Source organism: Typopeltis vanoorti, unplaced genomic scaffold, assembly GCF_054136105.1.
Source record: "Typopeltis vanoorti isolate ZY-2024b unplaced genomic scaffold, IOZ_Tvanoo_1.0 HiC_scaffold_117, whole genome shotgun sequence".
In the NCBI taxonomy this organism is placed as follows: Eukaryota; Metazoa; Arthropoda; class Arachnida; order Uropygi; family Thelyphonidae; genus Typopeltis; species Typopeltis vanoorti.
Window position 1 is genome coordinate 13,726 of NW_028327925.1, and position 19,897 is coordinate 33,622.

General features: G+C 35.8%; 1 long non-coding RNA gene across 1 annotated transcript; it reads right to left on the bottom strand.

The window, feature by feature from the left end:
- Positions 1-1,515: 1,515 nt before the first annotated feature.
- Positions 1,516-19,277, bottom strand: LOC150092230 (uncharacterized; the record flags this gene model as incomplete). The annotated part of the gene is made up of 3 exons (XR_016550602.1): positions 1,516-1,568; positions 1,917-2,012; positions 19,130-19,277. It is a non-coding gene; the product is annotated as an uncharacterized LOC150092230 (long non-coding RNA).
- Positions 19,278-19,897: the final 620 nt, after the last annotated feature.

The following is a 19,897-nucleotide window of genomic DNA, read 5'->3' on the forward strand; positions in this document are numbered from 1 at the left end:
TTGGGGCGAATAAACTCAATCAGTGAAACCATTTCATCTCCCTTCAATTACTTCTAGCATTTATAAACAAACACAGTAATTTTTTAGGTCTATAACCAGTCCTATCCAAGCCACTTGTTGGTTGTGATTTCTCCACCACACCTGCATAATTACCTTTATCACCACTTACCACATATACCTACTCAGTCTCAACTTCCCCACCCACATCGCAATATATACTCCATCTTCTTACACACATTCAGTGCCGCTTTCAACATCCATTCTCAATGCCATGCCTTCCTGTTCACCTGGGTTCTCCCCCAATTTCCCTGTTTCTCTTGCATTCCTGTTCTCTCTTCATCTCTCACTACTACTACTACTACTGTTTTCACTGCAAAGCACTTCTGTCTCTTCAGTACCACTCTCCTGATTTTCCCCTTAATCTCTTTGTTCTGATCTCTTGAATGCATCACACACTGTGCTTCCATCCAGCAACCCGTCATGCCTGAATTCATTCTTCGCTCAAATACATGTCATACATCCACAAACTGTACTCCCTTCTCCTCACACAATTCTGCTAGTATACCATTCATGATTTTGGCTCTCTGTTGCAACTCATCATTGTCATACCTAGGCAACACACCGACAATCTTTCCCACTACACTGTTTTCTCTCACTCTTCTTAATAACCTCCTAATATTCGTCCTCACATGCTCCTTATGTCCACTTAGATCATTTGTCCCAACAATCACCGCTAACTCTCTTGCTCATTTCTTCCCCATGTCCAATGCCTGAATTATCCTACTTATTCTCCCTCTTGAATAGCAGACCTTATGGATTCTCACATTAACTAAAGAATCTCCATATACTGCTATCCTGGAATCACTTGTCACCTCTTTTGTTTTTTCTTTGATTCTATTCTCTTGCACACTTTCTTTAATTTCTATGCGTGTATAAAAAGATATGTAATACCACTTATTTAAGACCATATATTTCAGCCTGAATATTACAGACCATCCCATCATCAATGGCAAAAGTTAATTACATTAACTATATAATTAACTATTGTTGCCAGTGATGATGGCCTGTAATATTCAGGCTGAAATATATGGCCTTAAATAAATAGTATTACTTATTTCTTGTTTTTCATGTTAATTAAACAAAATACAAGTTGTGTGAGAAGTTCTAAACACGAATGTGCAAGCAGTGGCACCATGAACTTAAAAAATCAATCAGTGCAGGAGCAAGAAGCAAATGCCTATTCCTTAAGTAAGTTAGTTATGGGAAGGGAAAAACTGGTTCTTGTAACATAATCTATCTCACAAAAAACTTTTAAAGTTTTTTGTTTGTTTTCTTAAAACTGAGTTTAATAAAATCAGAAATCTCAAAAGACCTATTTTGAAAGAGCTATAAGAAATCTCAGAATTTAATTATTTCTATCCAGAGAATTAACAATACAAAGAACTAAAATTAACAACCATTACCATAGCCCATAAAGAGGACTTTAGTCTTTCTCGAAAGATGAGAGTCACTGACCTGATCGGGCAAAGTTGTCTGTTTTGTTTCTTCAGGATCTTTTGTGAGATTATCTGAAATGAATCAGCAAATATAAATAGAAGTTTAAAAACACAACCAAAGGATTTCTTTCTGTTTTTCTATCTTTCTTTCTTTTTTGCCATGATTTTAATTATTTTATACAGTAAACAGAACTCACTCACTCACTATAAACAAGTATTGAAACATCCTAGCCCACATTTCTAAAAAGTTCACTATAAGAAGCTAATTTGTTATATATATTTTACTTAAGCTAATAATATAGCTTAAGTAAAATATATATAACAAATTAGCTTAAGTAAAAGTAATAACATAATTCTGTTAAAAGGACTGTTTCAGTATCATACATAGAAGTAATAAAAACAAATTTAATAAATGCTTACCAGTTCCATTCTGATCAGACATGATTTCAGAGAAGGCATTTTTCCATAACTGTATAAATTCATTCCTTTGCTCCGAAGAAACCACCAATGAAACAGCTGGAGAAAAAATATATATATAAAGTATATAAATATATATAAAATATATATATATACAAAATAATAATAATTATCATCGTCATCAGTCGTCCATACAGGAACATAAGTCTGTCTACGATGGTATAAGATCAATAAATCACTCAATTCCTATTCTAATTTTAACAACAAAAGTGTTTAAGGCTAGTTTTATGATCCTGAGGATAAAAACCAGTGCAGATGGAGGAAAACAAACTCCTAAACCAAACATCCCAAGACTGACTAGTGGCTAGGGTGTTGGAGGAGGAGGGGGGGGGGGGTGCAGATGATTGGCATTACAGCTGAAGTTATTATGAGGCCAATATATATGGCTGTTAATTGTATGTATCCTCTGATGGGTGTACTTGTTTTGCAGGAGAGGAAGCCCCTGTCACCTCCATATGAGAACTTCTGCAAAAGTTGAGTCATATACTAACTAGAAATGTAACTGTTTTATTCATGTTAACTTTTTATCAAAAGCTGTTTGAATTGCTACTCTACATATACTGGGCATCATCATCATGACACAAAATATTATAGTAGGAAAAAAGCATAATTAAAAAAATAGGCATAATTCTTGTCCTAGCAATTGGTTCTAGGAACCAAATTTCTTAAAAGAAGAATTAAATAATGAATTAACTATATCAGATGCTTACATATGAGGTTGCACATCCTACCATCAAATACTTGCCTATATGTGATATTATTATTATTATTATTTTGACAACTAAAAGTAAATAAGCTCAGCTGCTTTTTTTTTTAAACATTTTTTCCCCATTTCACAAAATATTACAATAATGTATGAGATTCTGTTTACATTTTGAGGAGGAAAAAAAAATCTGTTATGTTCCTGTTTCAAATAATTTAATTTTTCAAGAGTTATGATTTTTTTCTTTATAAAATTATTACATTATCATTTTAATAATTCAAGTATACACTGCTTTCTGTATTTTTTTCATACAGAAGTATGCAACTTATTTTTAAATGTGATCAATTTACACTACAGTAGAAGATATTACTATACTGTCTGGAAAACTATATAAAAAATAATAATACAATAAAAAATTTGCTAATGCTTTTTATTACCCTTTAGGGAGTAGGCAAGGCAATTTTAGTCATATCTAACCTTTGGAGACTGAGGGGAGGGGGGGGGGGGATTCAATCTCCAACAGTAGCCAACTCAAGACTATCACTAATTATAAATGGCATCCAATGAAGAAAGAGATGATTTACAGGCCTTAGGATTAGAGACCATCTTATGGCCCCTAATCCTAACACTATATTTGTAATGTTTGAAACAGTGTGGGTTCTACAGTCAATTTAGAGTTTCTTGAGATTTTTTTTTTCTCCCAGAAACCTGAGTTTCTAGATCAACTAACTCAGGAGCTGGTTGAAGAAAGACATAGAAAAGTTTCTCTAGTCTTCAACTACAATTGAACTTAGGTCTTTCTTCAGGTGGCCTAGTGCTGTGGGTGCAAATATCACTTCCACTGAGCTACACAGGCTTATCTGAAAACTAGATGTGCTGTAAATACATTTTTTTCCTTCTTCAAAAGAAATAAGACTATAAATAATTGTAGCCACATCAACCACAGTCCATCTTAACTGACCAAATTACACTCTGCATGATTCTTTCTGCAGCAAAAATTCTTCCCTTGGTAAGAATCAACATTGAACAACTTTAGAATCCTCTGCTTTTGATCTTCCCTGGCTTAAGGTATCCTTCTCCCATTCAGTAATGTTCATCTGCTGTACTTACTGTTCTCCAAATTCTGAAAACCACTCTGACCTCTTCAACTTCTTATCTTAAAACAATGACTTTCTGCAATTCAACTACCCAAATAATGAAGATCTTCATAGGTGTCCACAACTTCTACAACTGCCTTCCCTTTTCCAATTCCACTTACCAAATAGGTAGAAATGTGGAAATATTTGTCATAAACAATGAAGTGATGCAAACTGTGCCTCTGCTAACCTGAATATCTGATAACCATCTTGACTCTTGATATTTTTGATCTTTGTTTAAAGGTAAACTCTCCTCTAAATAACTTAGACTATAATCTTGTGCCCCTCCCACACAATATCCCCCCCCCCTACTATTTCCAACTTTGTGTCCTTTGGCACTACAAATGGTGATAAGTGGGATGACCTCCAGAAATTCTATCTACTCTTTCTTTCCTTGGTCAGACTACTGCTTCCATGCTTCTGATCTCACCTGCTCTGAGAGACAAAGAAATTATTCTCACTAGTATGAAGATCCACATTCCTCACTCCATCCAAAATTCCTGACCACTTTCCATGCCATAATTCAATAAGATGCAACAAGACAGATAAAGAGACAAAAACAGCATATTATCATCATCATCATCATCATCAAATTCCTGCCATGTACCCTCAAGGGGTGTACAGGATATGACAGTACTGCATGAAAAAATTACATCATTACTAACTTCCTATCTACAATTTTCCTCCAAATCAGTCTGTTACTTGTCAAGACTCCAACATTATCAGATCTTATATTTCTATCGTGTAAGGCACTTTGTACCGTATCAATCCACCTATATCTTGGTCTTCTTCTGGGTCGTTTTCCTGCCAACCTGGCAGAAAACACTTGTTTTGCTAATCTTTCCTCTCCCATTCTATTTAAGTGACCATACCATCTGAGATTAGCTCTGCTAACGCATTCCGGGATGCTGACAATGTCAAGTTCTTTCCTAATATCCTCATTTTTAATATGATATTGCCATTGATGCCATCTGTTCACGCCTCTAATCTTTCTTAGGACTCTCATATCTGCGGTCTCTAGTCTTTGGTCAAGTGTTTTACTTCTGACCCAGCTCTCAGATCCATAAGTTAAAATTGGTTTGAACACTGTCTTGTATACAGCTAATTTAGTGTTCAGACTAATTTCTTTCTTATTCCATATGAATTTATTCAATTGACTTCCCACCATACCAGCTTTGCTGATTCTGTTGTCTATTTCTATATTTAGTTTACCATCTTCAGTAAAAATTGTGCCTAAGTAGCTGAAATGTATTACTTGTTCCACAGGTTCTCCATTCACAACACAGTTGACATTTTCAATGATTCTGCCTATTTTCATTGTCTTTGTCTTTTTATTGCTGACCTTCATACCATATCTATTACAACAGCTATTCAATTTAGTCAGAGAATCTTGCAGACTTGTAGCGGATTTTTTAGAAGTATAACATCATCCACATAAAGCAAAGAGCTGACATTAACATCTCCAATTTTGATATCAGGTTTAATACTACATTCCTTCATAATGTGATCCATATAGATAATGAATAACAGAGGGGATAATGTACATCCTTGTCTCACACCAGATTTAACATTAAACCATCTTCCTGTACTTCCTTCAATTCTAACTGCTGACTCACAACTCAAATAAAGACTAAGTATTGCTTGATATAATGCCCCATTGACACCATATAACTGCAGCGTATTGAATAGCTTCTCTCTTGGCACCTTGTCATATGCCTTTTCCAAATCGACAAAACTTAAATACAGATCTTTGTTATATTCCCATGCTTTCTCGACTATTTGTCGTAAAGTGAAGATCTGATCCTGACAGCCTCTATTTGGCCTGAATCCAGCTTGTTCTTCACCAAGCTTTTCTTCCACAATTCTTCTCAACCGTTTCTCAAGTATACTTGCATAGATCTTGCCAGGAACACTCAGTAGGGAAATACCTCTGTAATTCTCACATTCAGTTTTATTTCCCTTTTTATATATGGGTACTATGAGAGCTCTACTCCAATCATTGGGAATTCGTCCCTCTGTCCAGGCTTTCTGAACTATGCAGTGCAGCCACTGTAAGACTCTTATACCACCATACTTCAGCATTTCTGGTCGAATATCATCTACTCCTGCTGCCTTTCCACATTTCAAGCCTTTGATGGCTTTTTCTACTTCAAGTATGGATATGTATTCCTGACTGCATACCTGGTCAGCGTTTTTTATCACTGTGCTGTCATCACTGCTTGTTTCATTTAGCAGTTTTTCAAAGTAATTACTCCATACTTCAAGGATATCTTTTTCTCCTGTTTTCATTTCACCTTTATCATCTCTAATTCCTTTTACAGCACTCTTTCCTCCATTCCTAAGCTTCTTCAACAACCTCCAGAATATTTTGCCACCTTCTTGATATTTATTTTCTATATTCTTGCCAAAGTCCTCCCATGACTTTTGTTTAGCAAGTTTTACACACTGTTTAGCTTTCTTACATTTGTCTCTGTATTCTGTAAGAGTAAAAGCTGACTTATTTGCCAGGAACTTTTGATATGCTTTCTTCTTTTCCTTCACTGCCTCTTTAACTTCCTGTGTCCACCAGGGAGTTCTGATTTTTTTATCCTTGCACACAACCTCACCACAAGCCTCTCTGGCAGAATCAATCAATGTTTCCTTCAGAGTTTGCCACTGAATCTCCAAGGTTTGATTCCTGTTCTCAAACTCTTTCATTTTCTTTTCAATAATATTTCTGTATTTTAGTCTACAGTTCACATCTGAGAGCTGCTCAACTTTTATTCGCTTTAAAAGTTTCTTACATGTTATTCTTTTCAATATGAAATTCAATTTTATCCTGCTCAAGACTAAATAGTGATCACTTCCAATTTCAAATCCTCTGTACACTCTGGTGTCCTGTACCAAGGAGAAAACATCACTATCAACAATAACATAGTCAATGAGACTTTTCTTATTCCTAGCCTCTTCTCTCCATGTGAATTTGTGCACATTTTTATGTTGGAACATGGTGTTAGTAATAACCAGTCCATGTCCTGAGCAGAAATCCAACAAGTATTTGCCATTATTATTAGCTTTGCTCTTTTCTCCAAATTTTCCCAAAATATTTTTGTATGTCTCACAATCATTTCCTACTCTGCTATTTAGATCCCCAACAAGGACCAACTTTTCCTTTTTCATTGTGTCAGTTGCTTTTTCTAAAGCCTCAAAAAATTCCTCCACTTCTACCTTAGTAGAACCTTCTGTGGGACCATAGGCACAAATAAGTCTCATTGTCCAGTTCCCCATTCTCATATTTGCCCACATTACTCTACTTGAGACTGACTGCCATTCAAGAAGATTAGCCTCGTATTTTGTGTTGAATACTATGGCTACTCCTTCTTTTCCTTGATTGTCATTGCCTGAATATAACATTTTGTATTTATTGCTCAGAAAGATCTCACCAGTTTTGGTCTTTTTTGTTTCAGTCACCCCTATTATGTCGATCTGGTACTTATCTAATTCCTCAGCTAGCTCCATTTCTTTGCCATTCAGGCTTCTTACGTTGATAGTACCGATCTTTAACTCTGGTGATGTTGAGTTGGGGTTTGTTTTCAGATTTGTTCCAGTAGCTGACTTTTCGCTGTTCGCCCTGGTTCCCTGGCGAAAACAACGGGGGCCTTGTTTAACCGGGCGACGCCCCAGCCGGCATGAAATTTTGTCATGTTGTACCATCATTCTATATTTTGGTTTAACCAATAAGAATACAATTTGGTCGGCTAAATCCCAAATTGCCAGCCCATCCTCGTCCGTTCAGTATCCAAGTAGATACCCAACAGGGTGCACCACGAGAAGGTGAGGATTGGACATTAGGTCAGAAGCCCTGGTCGGTTCTCCGCATTCCTTTAAAGGCTATGTGGAGGTCTCCTCTCAGTTATACAGCTTTGACCCTTAAGCACCCCCAGCATATTATAGGTTGCTTAAAACAACTCCAGGTTACAGTGAAACACAAAACAAAATGCAAAACAACCGTTAACAAATCCAAATGTGATTTCCAAGTGGAAGTCATGCCTTTGGTCTTTTTCAAAAGACATCGAATTCAGCTTCTGTTCACCTGAACTTTCACCAATCTCTAACCCAGATGGCATCACTGTCACAGAACCTAATAAAGCTGACCCCCTGGCATTATTCATTCCTTGCAACTTGCACATAGATGACTCATGCAAATCACCTCGTACCATACAAAAATTGGAAATCATATGCTTCCTGTGATCTTTTGGCAATAAGATATCAGAAGGATCTTAAATAAATTAGAGCTCAAAAAGTCTTCCACTCTCCAACAGTGCTGAAAAGCTGAAGACCAGAACTAATACTACCTGTTGTCCTATATAATCTCTAAAGCCTTTAACACTCAGCTTGCACGTATCCCGATACATGGAAGCAAGCATATATCTGGCCTGTTCAAAAAAAAAAAAAGAGGAGAAAGATATCTATTTCAAATTGCCGACAATCATCATCACCTCAGTTTCCACCTGCAAAATATGATAATCAGTATGGATTTTGCAACTCTAGATCAACAGCAGATCTCTTAGCCTAAATCATTCACCACTGGACTAATGTTATGGAAAGGTGTAAAGAAATGTGCTGTTGTTCTTGACATTTCCAGAGCATATGATTATGTCTAGCATAAGGGATGTCTCAGTAAACTGCCATCCTCTGGTCTACTTTTCACCCTCTGTAATTGGGTAGCCAACTTCCTCTCTCTCTCTCTCTCTCTCTCGATGAACTTCACAACTAATGCAGAAGTATTTTCAAGGTTCTGTTCTATCACATACCCTCTTTCTCCTGTACATTAATGACCTCTCATTGACCAATAATCCTATCTGCAGTTTTGGTGATGATAGTACCCCATTCCTTCTACTCACTGAATATACAGCGGTCTCCCCTTATAATACACGGGTATGCTTTCAGCAGTTTCAGTTATCTGTGGTCAACCCCAGTCCTAAAATATTAAATGGAAAATTCCAGAAATAAACAATTCACATAAGTTGTAATTGCACGCCATTCTGAGTAGCATGATGAAATCTCATGTTGTCCCATCCAGAATGTGAATCATCCCTTTGTCCAGTATCCACACTGTATTGCATAGACTACCCACCCATTATGTTCACGTAATCCTTATTTTACTTATAATGGTCCCAAAGTGCTAGAGTAGTGATGCCGGCAATTCGCACATGCCATAAATGCTTTCCTTAAGTTAAAAGGTGAAAGTTCTCAACTTCATAAGAAAAGAAAAAAAAATCATATGGAGAGGTTGCTAAGATTCTATTCACATAACTTTTTTACAGTATATTGTTATAAGTTCTATTTTATTAGTAGTTATTGGTGTTAACCTCTTATTGTGCCTAATTTATAAATTAAACTTTATCATAGGTATGTATAGGAAAAAACATAGTATATATGGGTTCAGTACTATTCGCTGTTTCAGGTATCCACTGGGATCTGGGAATGTATCCCTTGTGGTTAAGAGTGGGGGGGGGGGGGTACTGGAAAATCTTCTGCAACTAATACTTAAAATACTGACCTTCAAGGCAATTTTCATTGGGGCAAGGCTAACCCAGTCATTTCCAATACTTTCAAAACACAGTCTTACCTTCATTCTCATAAAAAAAAAAAAAAAAAAAAACCTGAACTTATTTTTATCTTCTATAATACACTGATCACCAGAGAATTAACCACCCCCCCCCTCATATCAATAGCTTCCTCAGCATTCAAAAAAGGCATTTTTTCCTGCTTAAGACACTATCTTTCACCCTCGAGTTACTAATTTTTACAAATCCCAAATGTGCCTATCATTAGACTACTGTTCACATGCCTGCATGTTTGCAATGTGCTAAAAACCTAAAAATTCCTGATGCTAACGTGGAAAATCTGGCTGATGGGTGATCTTCCCTCAATGATTCACTTCAATAACTAATTCACAAATGGTTTGATTCAGATATGTTTTGTTTTCTATGGGTATTTACATGACCACCCAATGTAGAATTGCTCTGCTTTCTGCCAGGCCTGTTAAAACATCAGTAGCAACAGATGCCTAGCCTCCCCTTTCAGTTCAACTGCAAAAACACAATGAATATGCTTCTCTTATTCCTCTTTAATTCCATCTACCTCTGTTAGCTGAACAGCTCTCCTCATGAAGAGTTCCCAAACTACTCTAGTTTCTAAATAAAAGTAGACATATTTCTTCTTTCCCAAATCCCACCTACACTTTACACACATAGCATTGATGTCTTATAGATTCTTCTATCTCTTGTGTGTGGAACTGATACATAAGTTCAGAAATGTACTTTATCTAAGTATAGAAGGTAACCACTCCTTCTTCGAGTGTCATCTCCTATCGGAGGTCGGCGAAAACCATGGCAAATTTTGAGCCATGGTTTTCGCCTCAGCCACTCTGAACAGTCTCTCAGAGCTCATGCCAGTCCAGTGTCTGATGTCTGCCAGCCAAGATTTTCTTCATTCTTCCTTGTCCTCTTCTTCCATTTATCTTCCCTTTTATAATCAATTGAAGTATCTTATATTTTTCATTACAAAGTAGGTGACCAAGATACTGCATATCTTGATCACAGTTTTCCTTCTTTTTTTATGGTATCCAAAAGTTAATGTGATTTCCCCATTTGTTCCAGTACTTCTTGATTGAACATTTTTGCTGTCCATGGGATTTTTAACATTCGTCTGTATAACCACGTCTCAGAGACTTCAAGTTTTTTTTTTATTGATGTTGTCTTCAGGGTCCAAGTTTCTGCACCATAGAGCAGTACAGACGATACATACTCTAAGTTCCAAATTTAAGTTGTATTACAGTGTTGATTTCATCAGGAGAAAATTATTTTCTTGCCATTTCAATTCTAACCTTTATTTCCATTTCTGGATTGCATTCTTCATTTAACCAGAATCCGAGATATTTAAACTTTGTCACTCTTTCTATTTGTTTCCCATTAAAAGAAAGTGCTGAATTAAGAATTAATTTCTTGTTTATAACCATAAATTTAGTTTTGGTGATATTTATATTTAAACTTAATCCCATTTTTTCACTCTCTTCGTTCACTACTTCCAGAAGATTTTGAAGATCATGAATATTGTCAGCTAGGAGAGTTGTGTCATCAGCATATCAGATGTTATTGATGATTTCACCATTTATATTAATCCCTTACTCTCTTCCTTTTATTCTTATTCTCTTCCTTAATCTTTCTTAATCCTCTTTTGGAGTAATCCTTGCTTTACTCCAAAAGAGGAGTAAAGCAAGGATGTTTACTGTTCCCTCTTCTTTTTACATATAGATTTTTAAATTTAAGATTTTTTAAAATATGGCTTCTGAATATATGTTAAAAAGAAGAGGTGACAGCGCATATCTTTGTCTTACTCCTCGTTTGATGTTAATGGGGTATGTAATAATGTCATCAACTTGAACAGATGCTTTTGGTTCCAACATAAGTTTTCAATAATCTGATGTCTTTACCATCTAATCCAATTCTTTTTAATAATTCAATCACTTTAGGATGTTGGACTTCGTCAAATGCTTTCTGGAAGTCAATGAAGCAAATGAATACTTCCTTGTTTTGGTCACTACATTTTTGGAATAAGATTTAGGAACAGAAAGAGCCTCTCTTGTTCCCAAACCATTTCTAAAGCCAAATTGGGTATCTCTGATGGTATCTTCACATTTTCTGTACATTCTTTTTTGAATTATTTTCAGAAACATTTTGAGAACATGAATCATTAGACTGATCATTCTATAGTCATTACAAGTTTTTGAGTTTGCTTTTTTAGATAACATGATGAAGATTGACCCCCCCCCCCCCAAATATACTGTTTACCAAAAATCCACAAACCCAATTCCCCACTCAGGCCTATAGTAGATGCCACCAATGCACCTTGCTATAGACTATCTAAACAGCTGGCCAACTCTCTGATCCCCCTCACCGGAAGGGCCCCTTCCTATATAAAAAACTCGACCCACTTTAAAGCCCTCACAGAAAATTTAACCTTGAATAAGACAGACATATTGGTAAGCTTTGATATCTCCTCTTTGTTTACCAATATTTCCCTTAATTGACACCTTATCTCTCTTAGAAAACGTTTTTCCCTCTGACATCTTAGATCTCTTTTCCTTTGCCATTAACTCTGGGTATTTCTCTTGGAACAACAACATCTACAAGCAGATAGGGGGAACTGCCATGGGTCCTCCCCCCTTGCCAATTTCTATATGGAAGGATTTCGAAAAATGAGCCATAGACTCAGCCCCACTCAAACCTTCTATCTGGCTAAGATATGTAGATGATGTGTTCTCTATTTGGCCTCATGGCCCAGACACGTTAGACTCCTTCCTCAGTCATCTCAATAGTCTACATCCAAGAATCCAGTTCACTATGGAAAAGGAAAAGAACAATTGTTTACCCTTCCTAGACACCTTAGTCACACGCCTGCCTAATGATACACTTACCTTCACCGTATACAGAAAACCCACACACACAGGCAGATACATACACAAACTCTCCCACCACCCCTCTCAACAATATGGCATTGTTAAAACTCTTACCAAGAGAGCCCACAATCTTTGTTCCAGTGGAACCGCCCTCACTATTGAGCTTAACCACATACACAGCACTTTCCTCTCCAATGGCTACAGCGATCACAGTATCAAAAAAATAATCAACTCCTCCCCCATTCCCCATCCTTCTTGTCAACAAGATTTTAAAAATGCCATCACCATACCCTACATCCGTGGCACATCCGAAAAAATAGCCAAGATACTAAAACAGTACAACCTACACACAGCATATAAGGCCCACCGCAAACTTGCTACCCTTATCCGTTCTACGAAAGATCAGCTCCCTCCTCTCTCTCTGCCTGGAGTTTACAAAGTACCCTGTTCCTGTAAGCTGGCGTACTTTGGACAGACAGGCAGATCAGCATTCATCCGTCTAGAGGAACACAAGTCTTACATCTTCAAACACAACTATGGCCATTCAGGCTTGGCTGACCATGTTTTGGACACCACCCACAGGGTATCATGGAAGAAAACCACCATGCTCCACCACAGCAAATTCAAGAAAGAGAGACTTTTTTTAGAAGCAGCAGCAGCTCTCAAAAACTAACCAAATCTCAATAAATACGGTTGCATTAAGCTTCCGAAGATTTGGGAAACACTCATCACCAGAGTTCCCACCTTACATTCCAGGCCACCTACTACTGCCCTTAGAGGGCGCTCTACCTAGATAGGACTTTAGTATCACCCACGTGGTTGGGCTTAGTATTGTTTGTTATTTGTGTATATGTTACATTAATTGTTTTTGTAATCCCCGTAGATGTCCTAGTGACTAGGACGAAATATAGGAAGTATTAAATTCTAGTTTAATTCTTTTTGAGTGTTGTAAAAAATCCATTAAGCCTCCAACATGATGTCCTCACAGCACTTAAGCCTCTACACATGAACCCAAAGTTCTTCCCTCCACCTGACATGACCTGCAAAATGTCACATGCATCAATACTTGAAAATTCCCTACAAACTTGTATGTTTCTACCACATCACCTCTTATTTGTCTATTTCTCAAACTCCAAGACAAATTTCTTCTATCTATCCTCATACACACAATTCCATAAGAAAGACATCAACACATTGCAAAATAGAAAAATAACTTCCTTATTTCAACGAGTTCATGTTTTCTTCAACATTAAAGCTATACAATGTGATCAACTTAGCCACTGTACCCATGCAGCACTTAAAATTCAAATGTGTTCACCATGACTATAAGTTCTTTAGTTTCATTAAAAACTTGTAGCAAGTTCCCCATTAATATAATGGGAAACTTGCTACATATAATAATAATACTCTGCCTGCAACGTCCTCAGTCTAGCATAGAGCTGACACCCATTATCATTTGCTATCAAATCAGCTGCAGAGATAATGTTTCAGCTAAATTCCTTACCACCTTCCACAAATAACTCAATGTTACTCTCCGAGACCAGTGTCTCTTTAACTTTTTGAGACTACAGAATCTCACAACAAAAACTATTTCTTTATTGCAGAACCCTTATAAAACATTACTAGAAAGGAAATTATCACATTGAACAGTTATATGAAAAATGTTTTCATCAAAAAACATTCAAAAAATCTTCTGCTGTTTTAAAAAGAAATAAAATTTATGGTGTTTAATCATATTAGTAAATAAATTTAATAAATAATTACAGTAATATTAATGCCTTCATTGCACTATAATAACTGGTGAATAATCTAATTTTAGCAGAATGGCCTCCATCCTGCTAACTCCCCGAATACAATAAGTCTGGCCTTGCTTATCAAACCATTGATACAAGATACAAAGTTTTTTAGAATCAAACCAAGATTCTATACTCCAGTCAATTTAAATTTGATCATCCGTGGAAATACTAGTGATGGTGGTCTGTGGTAGATGGAGTTGGTGTAGTTGCAGTCAGTTGGTGGATTAAGAGTAGTGGAGACAGAGTTGTAGATCAGGTGCCCTCTCTCGATGCATCCTTGGACTCCCTGGAGATGTCAAATAATAATAATAATAATATTCATTATTTTTATTTTTATTTTTATTTTTATAATAATAAATGAGTTATATAGCCTTGTATTTGAATTAAAACAGCTAACCATTGTTTCCTTTTGAACTCTACTAGTGCATTATGAGGTTTATTCAGCTGTGATTAAGACATGAGAAAGCAAACAGATGTTATGTGACTCGTGTCTTAAGCTCACATTTTGAATATTATCAACTGATCTTCTTTCTCTTCTCTTGCTGATAATGATTCCATAACAAAGAAGAAATATATGAGTTAATAAATTAAATTTTTCTACATATGTGAACTATTATTAATAACATAACAAGATGAGTTACCAAGATGGAAACTGATATGCACATATCACACACACATGAAGAAATCAAGTATGTTGGGAAGATAGAGAGGATCATCAAGTATTCTGATAGGGAGATGACAATCTGTGCAAGACCAATGCTAGTAGAAACACCTTAGCCTGTCCTTCTGCTTTATTGTTGCAAATGGAAGAAGGGAAGTCAGTTTAACTGTGATTACTGAAGTTTTCAAGAAAGACAATCTCAATGCTAATTTTTGGACAACAGAAAATCAAGCTTAAAAATACAAAAATTTGAAATATGTAAAAATATTATTTAAAATAAAGAGGCAATAGGCTTCATTTCGGTGATGTAAACATTATTTAAATTAAGGGGATATTAAATCCCACATTGTTTTAAAACCAAATAAGAAACTCAAAGATCGGAATCAAAGAATTTCATGCCGAATATAGTAACTATAAACGTATCGGCGACTACTAGTGTAAGCTAAAGCACGTAGTTCAACTATGTAGTACAAACTAGGGCAACTTGTAGCAAAGGTGGAGAAAGTTCTGATTGCTATCCCTATACCCTAAGTATTATACTTTGGTCTAGCTACTCACTGATGAGATCTCAATAAAGATCGAAACTGGTCTAGGTAGTGACCTCCCACCATAATGTATAACATCATATATCTCCTAGGAGATGGGTTTTACATTACGGAAAATACTAGGAATAACGATCAGAACTTTCTCCACCTTTGCTACGAGTTGCCCTAGTTTGTATTACGTACTTGAACTACGTGCTTTAGCTTACGCTAGTAGTTGTCTATACGTTTATAGTTACTATATTCGGCATGAAACTCTTTGATTCTGATCTTTGAGTTTCTTATTCGGTTTTAAAACAATGTAAAAATATCTCAAAATTAACATAAAAGTCAGTAAAATCCATGCATGAATCACAAGATGCTTTGGGGAAGGAGAAGGGGGAGGATTGATTAGTCTTTTGTGACAGTAGGAGGAATCCAATATTCCTTTGTATATTATATTATTCAAATTGTCTGACACTTTTGATTTTGGGGGGGGGGGGGACTTAAAAATCATACAAGCTAATTCATTGAAGAGTCCCTGGTGGAAGGAAGTTCAATAACTTGAATAGAAGATATGACTGTTGCAATTGAATACGAAAGGTAACAATTATTCTTTGATAATATAAACATTTTGCTGCATTTATTTCTATATGCAGCATCATTAATATTTAAGAATCCTCTTAGAGTCTAAAGACACATTTTTGCATATCTTATCATCATGATCAAATTCCTGATATGTATCCTCAAGGGGTGTACAGGATACGATAGTGAAAATCTTATATCATTACCTCCTATCTACAATTTTCCTCCAAATCAATCGTTACCCGTCAAGATCATTATCAGATCTTATATTTCTATCTTCCAAGGCACTTTTTACTGTATCAATCCACCTATATCTTGGTCTTCCTCTGGGTCTTCTTCCTGCCAACCTGGCAGAGAACGTTTGTTTTACTATTCTTTCCTCGCCCATTCTGTTTAAGTGACCATACCGCATTGGGATTAGCTCAGCTAACACATTCCTGGAAGCTAACAATGTCAAGTTCCTTCCTAATGTCCACATTTTTATATGATATTGCCGTTGATGTCATCTGCTCATGACCCTAAATTTTTCTCGGGATTCTCATATCTGCGGTCTCTAGTCTTTGGTCAAGTGTTTTACTTCTGACCCAGCTCTCAGATCCATAAGTTGAAATTGGTTTGAACACTGTCTTGTATACAGCTAATTTAGTGTTTTGATTAATTTCTCTCTCCATATAAATTTGTTCAGTTGACCGCCTACCACACCAGCTTTGTTGATTCTGTTGTCTATTTCCATATTTAATTTACCATCTTCACTATAAACTGTGCCTAAGTAGCTGAAATGTCTCACTTGTTTTGTAGGTTCTCCATTCACAATGCAGTTGATATTTTCAATTCTTCTGCCTATTTTCATTGTCTTTGCTTTGTTATTTCTGAGCTTCAACAACCTCCATAATATGTTGCCACCTTCTTGATATTTATTTTCTATGTTCTTACAAAGTCTTCCCATGACTTTTGTTTAGCTTTCTTACATTTGTCTCTGTATTCTCGAAGAGCACAAGCTGATTTATTTGCCAGGAACTTTTGATATGCTTTCTTCTTTTCCTTCACTACCTCTTTAACATCCTGTGTCCAACATGGAGTTCTGATTTTTCTATCCTTGCAGACAACTTCACCACATGCCTCTCTCGCTGAATCAATCAATGTTTTCTTCAGGGCTTGCCACTGAATCTCCAAGGTTTGATTCCTGTTCTCAAACTCTTACATTTTTCTTGAATAATGTTTGTGTATTTTAGTCTACAGTTCACATCTGAGAACTGTTCAACTTTTATTTGCTTTAAAACTTTCGTACATGTTCTTCTTTTCAATATGAAATTCAATTTTATCCTACTCAAGACTAAATGGTGATCACTTCCAATTTCAAATCTTCTGTACACTCTAGTGTCCTGCACCAGTGAGAAAACATCTCTATAAACAATAACATAGTCAATGAGACTTTTTTAATTCCTAGCCTCTTCTCTCCATGTGAGTTTGTGCACACTTTTATGTTGGAACATTGTGTTAGTAATAACCAATCCATGTCCTGAGCAGAAATCCAACAGGTATTAACATCTCTATAAACAATAACACAGTCAATGAGACTTTTTTTTTATTCCTTGACTCTTCTCTCCATGTGAATTTGTGCACATTTTTTGTTGGAACATCACATTAGTAATAACCAATCCATGTCCTGAGCAAAAATCCAACAGGTATGTTGGATTTCTGCTCAGGACAATAGAAATCCAATGTTATTAACTTGGCTCTTTTCTCCAAATTTTTCCAAAATATTTTTGTATGTCTGACAATCATTTCCTACTCTACTATTTAGATCCCCAACAAGGACCAACTTTTTCAAATTATACATTTTTGGTCGTTTTATAATAGAAATACAATTTTATTAATACAGGCCAGTATTTTACAATAAAAACATTTATTCAAACCTACCAGTTTCGCCAGCAAACTGTCTGGTTTTTTCAAGGCGTTACGGAGATATGAAAGTTAGTAAATGCAAATTAAAAGGAACATAAAAAACGTTGTAAACCAAACTAGTATCTATAGTTACACGTTTCGCGTGACAGAGATGACTTATTATTCTTATTCATTATCACACATGCGTGTTTGTTGTAGACTTGTAATGTGATTACTGGCTAGCTGCAGTTCAGATTGATTGAGAGAGAGAGGATCAAGTTTTTCCACGAACTGTTTAGAATTACACCCTGATTTCCGTTGAAGTTTCCGCCGGTTATTAGTACTATTGTGGCTTCCTTAAATACACGATGTCTGTAGTCGTCATCGAGATATGGCATGGAGCTGTTTTGCCAATCTATCGTGTGGTTAGACGTGCAGAAATGATGTGCTATGCCGGAAGAGATGCTTCTGTTGTGGTTTACATCACCAACATGTTCTTTTTGTCTAATTTCTAAACTTTGTGAAGTTTGTCCGATGTAGGCAAGACCACAGGAGCAGGGAATGTAATATACTCCTGGATATTTGTAGAACGGAACTTTATCTTTTGGAGATCCTAAAACTTGTCTGATGTTGGTGGTTGGTTTGAGGACCACTCTGATGTTGTGGGCTCTTAGTATTCTTGCTTTGTATTCTTAGACCAGTATTTTACAATAAATGTTTTTATTGTAAAATACTGGTCTATATTAATAAAATTGTATTTCGACCAACTTTTTCCTTAACGAAATGAATAAAAATCTAAAGAAAAGGCTTATTAAGTGTTATATTTGGAGTATGACTTTATATGGGTCAGAAACATGGACAATTGGGGAAGAAAGAAGTTAAAATGTTGGAGGCATTTGAAATGTGGTTATAAGAAGAAGAAAGCATAACTGGTAGGACATGTATTAAGAGGCAACAGCATACTGCAAAGAATGATAGAAGGGAAAATTGAAGGAAAGTGACCAAGAGGAAGGAGACGACTAATGATGCTTGATGATATAATGGGCACAAGAGGATATCAGGAAATGAAGGAGGAAGCAAGAGACAGAGGAAATTGGAGGAAGAGAATCTGCTGAGGTATACCATTGGACCTGTCAAGAGACAGAACACTAACGATGATGATAATTCAAGCTAAACACCAAAATACAGAGAGATCAGTAAGCAACAACATCATAAACAAAGAGTTCATGAAAACTGCAGCTGATTCACAGGGGGTGTCATATCACTAAAATCATCATGTGAGTGTATGCAGCATCATATAAATTGGTCATTACTGAAAATTGTCATATGAGCAGAACATAAAGTGAAGCATCATAAGATGGATTATTATTGTTAATCTGATAGACATTAAATATAATTAAAAGAAATGGTTAAAGGAAAATACCTACTCTTTAGTATTTTATCACCACCTGGCACATGTTCAAATATTTGAACCATTTCTTGAGAAAATTTTCTCACATCTCGTTTGTTTTTGTATTCTTTAACTGCAGAACAAAATCTTACATAATCTTTACTGCAACCCAAAATCGATTTTACCTATGAAGAATTTTTAAAGCTTTCATTAATATGAATATCTATGTATTCTCAATAAATAAATAATAAATATATCTTAATCATAATCTATGTATTCATCTATATTACTTTTTTCACCTGCCTCTTCAATTTTAGGCATATTTATATTGCAATGCCAGTGCACTTATTAGATGTTTTATCTGTCCATCAATACATACAACTCTAGCTGGATGGACTGCAATAAAATGTGTTATTTGGGATCTTTACCTAAATTAAATAATTCATCCCAATTTTATTTAAACTGATGCATTTTTAGTGACAAAATAACATAGTAAAATCAACAATTAATGAACTGTAGAAACCCGCATAAATGGTTCTCAGTTCAATCGCTATGACAATTCAATTTTGATGATTCTCCCTGATTATTTTCATACTGATAAAGTACAATAAGTTTGGTTTTCAGCAGTTTTATTATCTTATTAAATAGAAAGGGATGTTAAAGATCCAACATGATTTCAAAGCCGAAGTACAAACTCTGAAAGTTTCAAAAATTGAGCAGAGAGCTTATGAGAATACAATCCTCATCAACGGAATTAGATGCACTACTTAAAAAACATGGGCATTGCCCAGGCTTCCATATATTT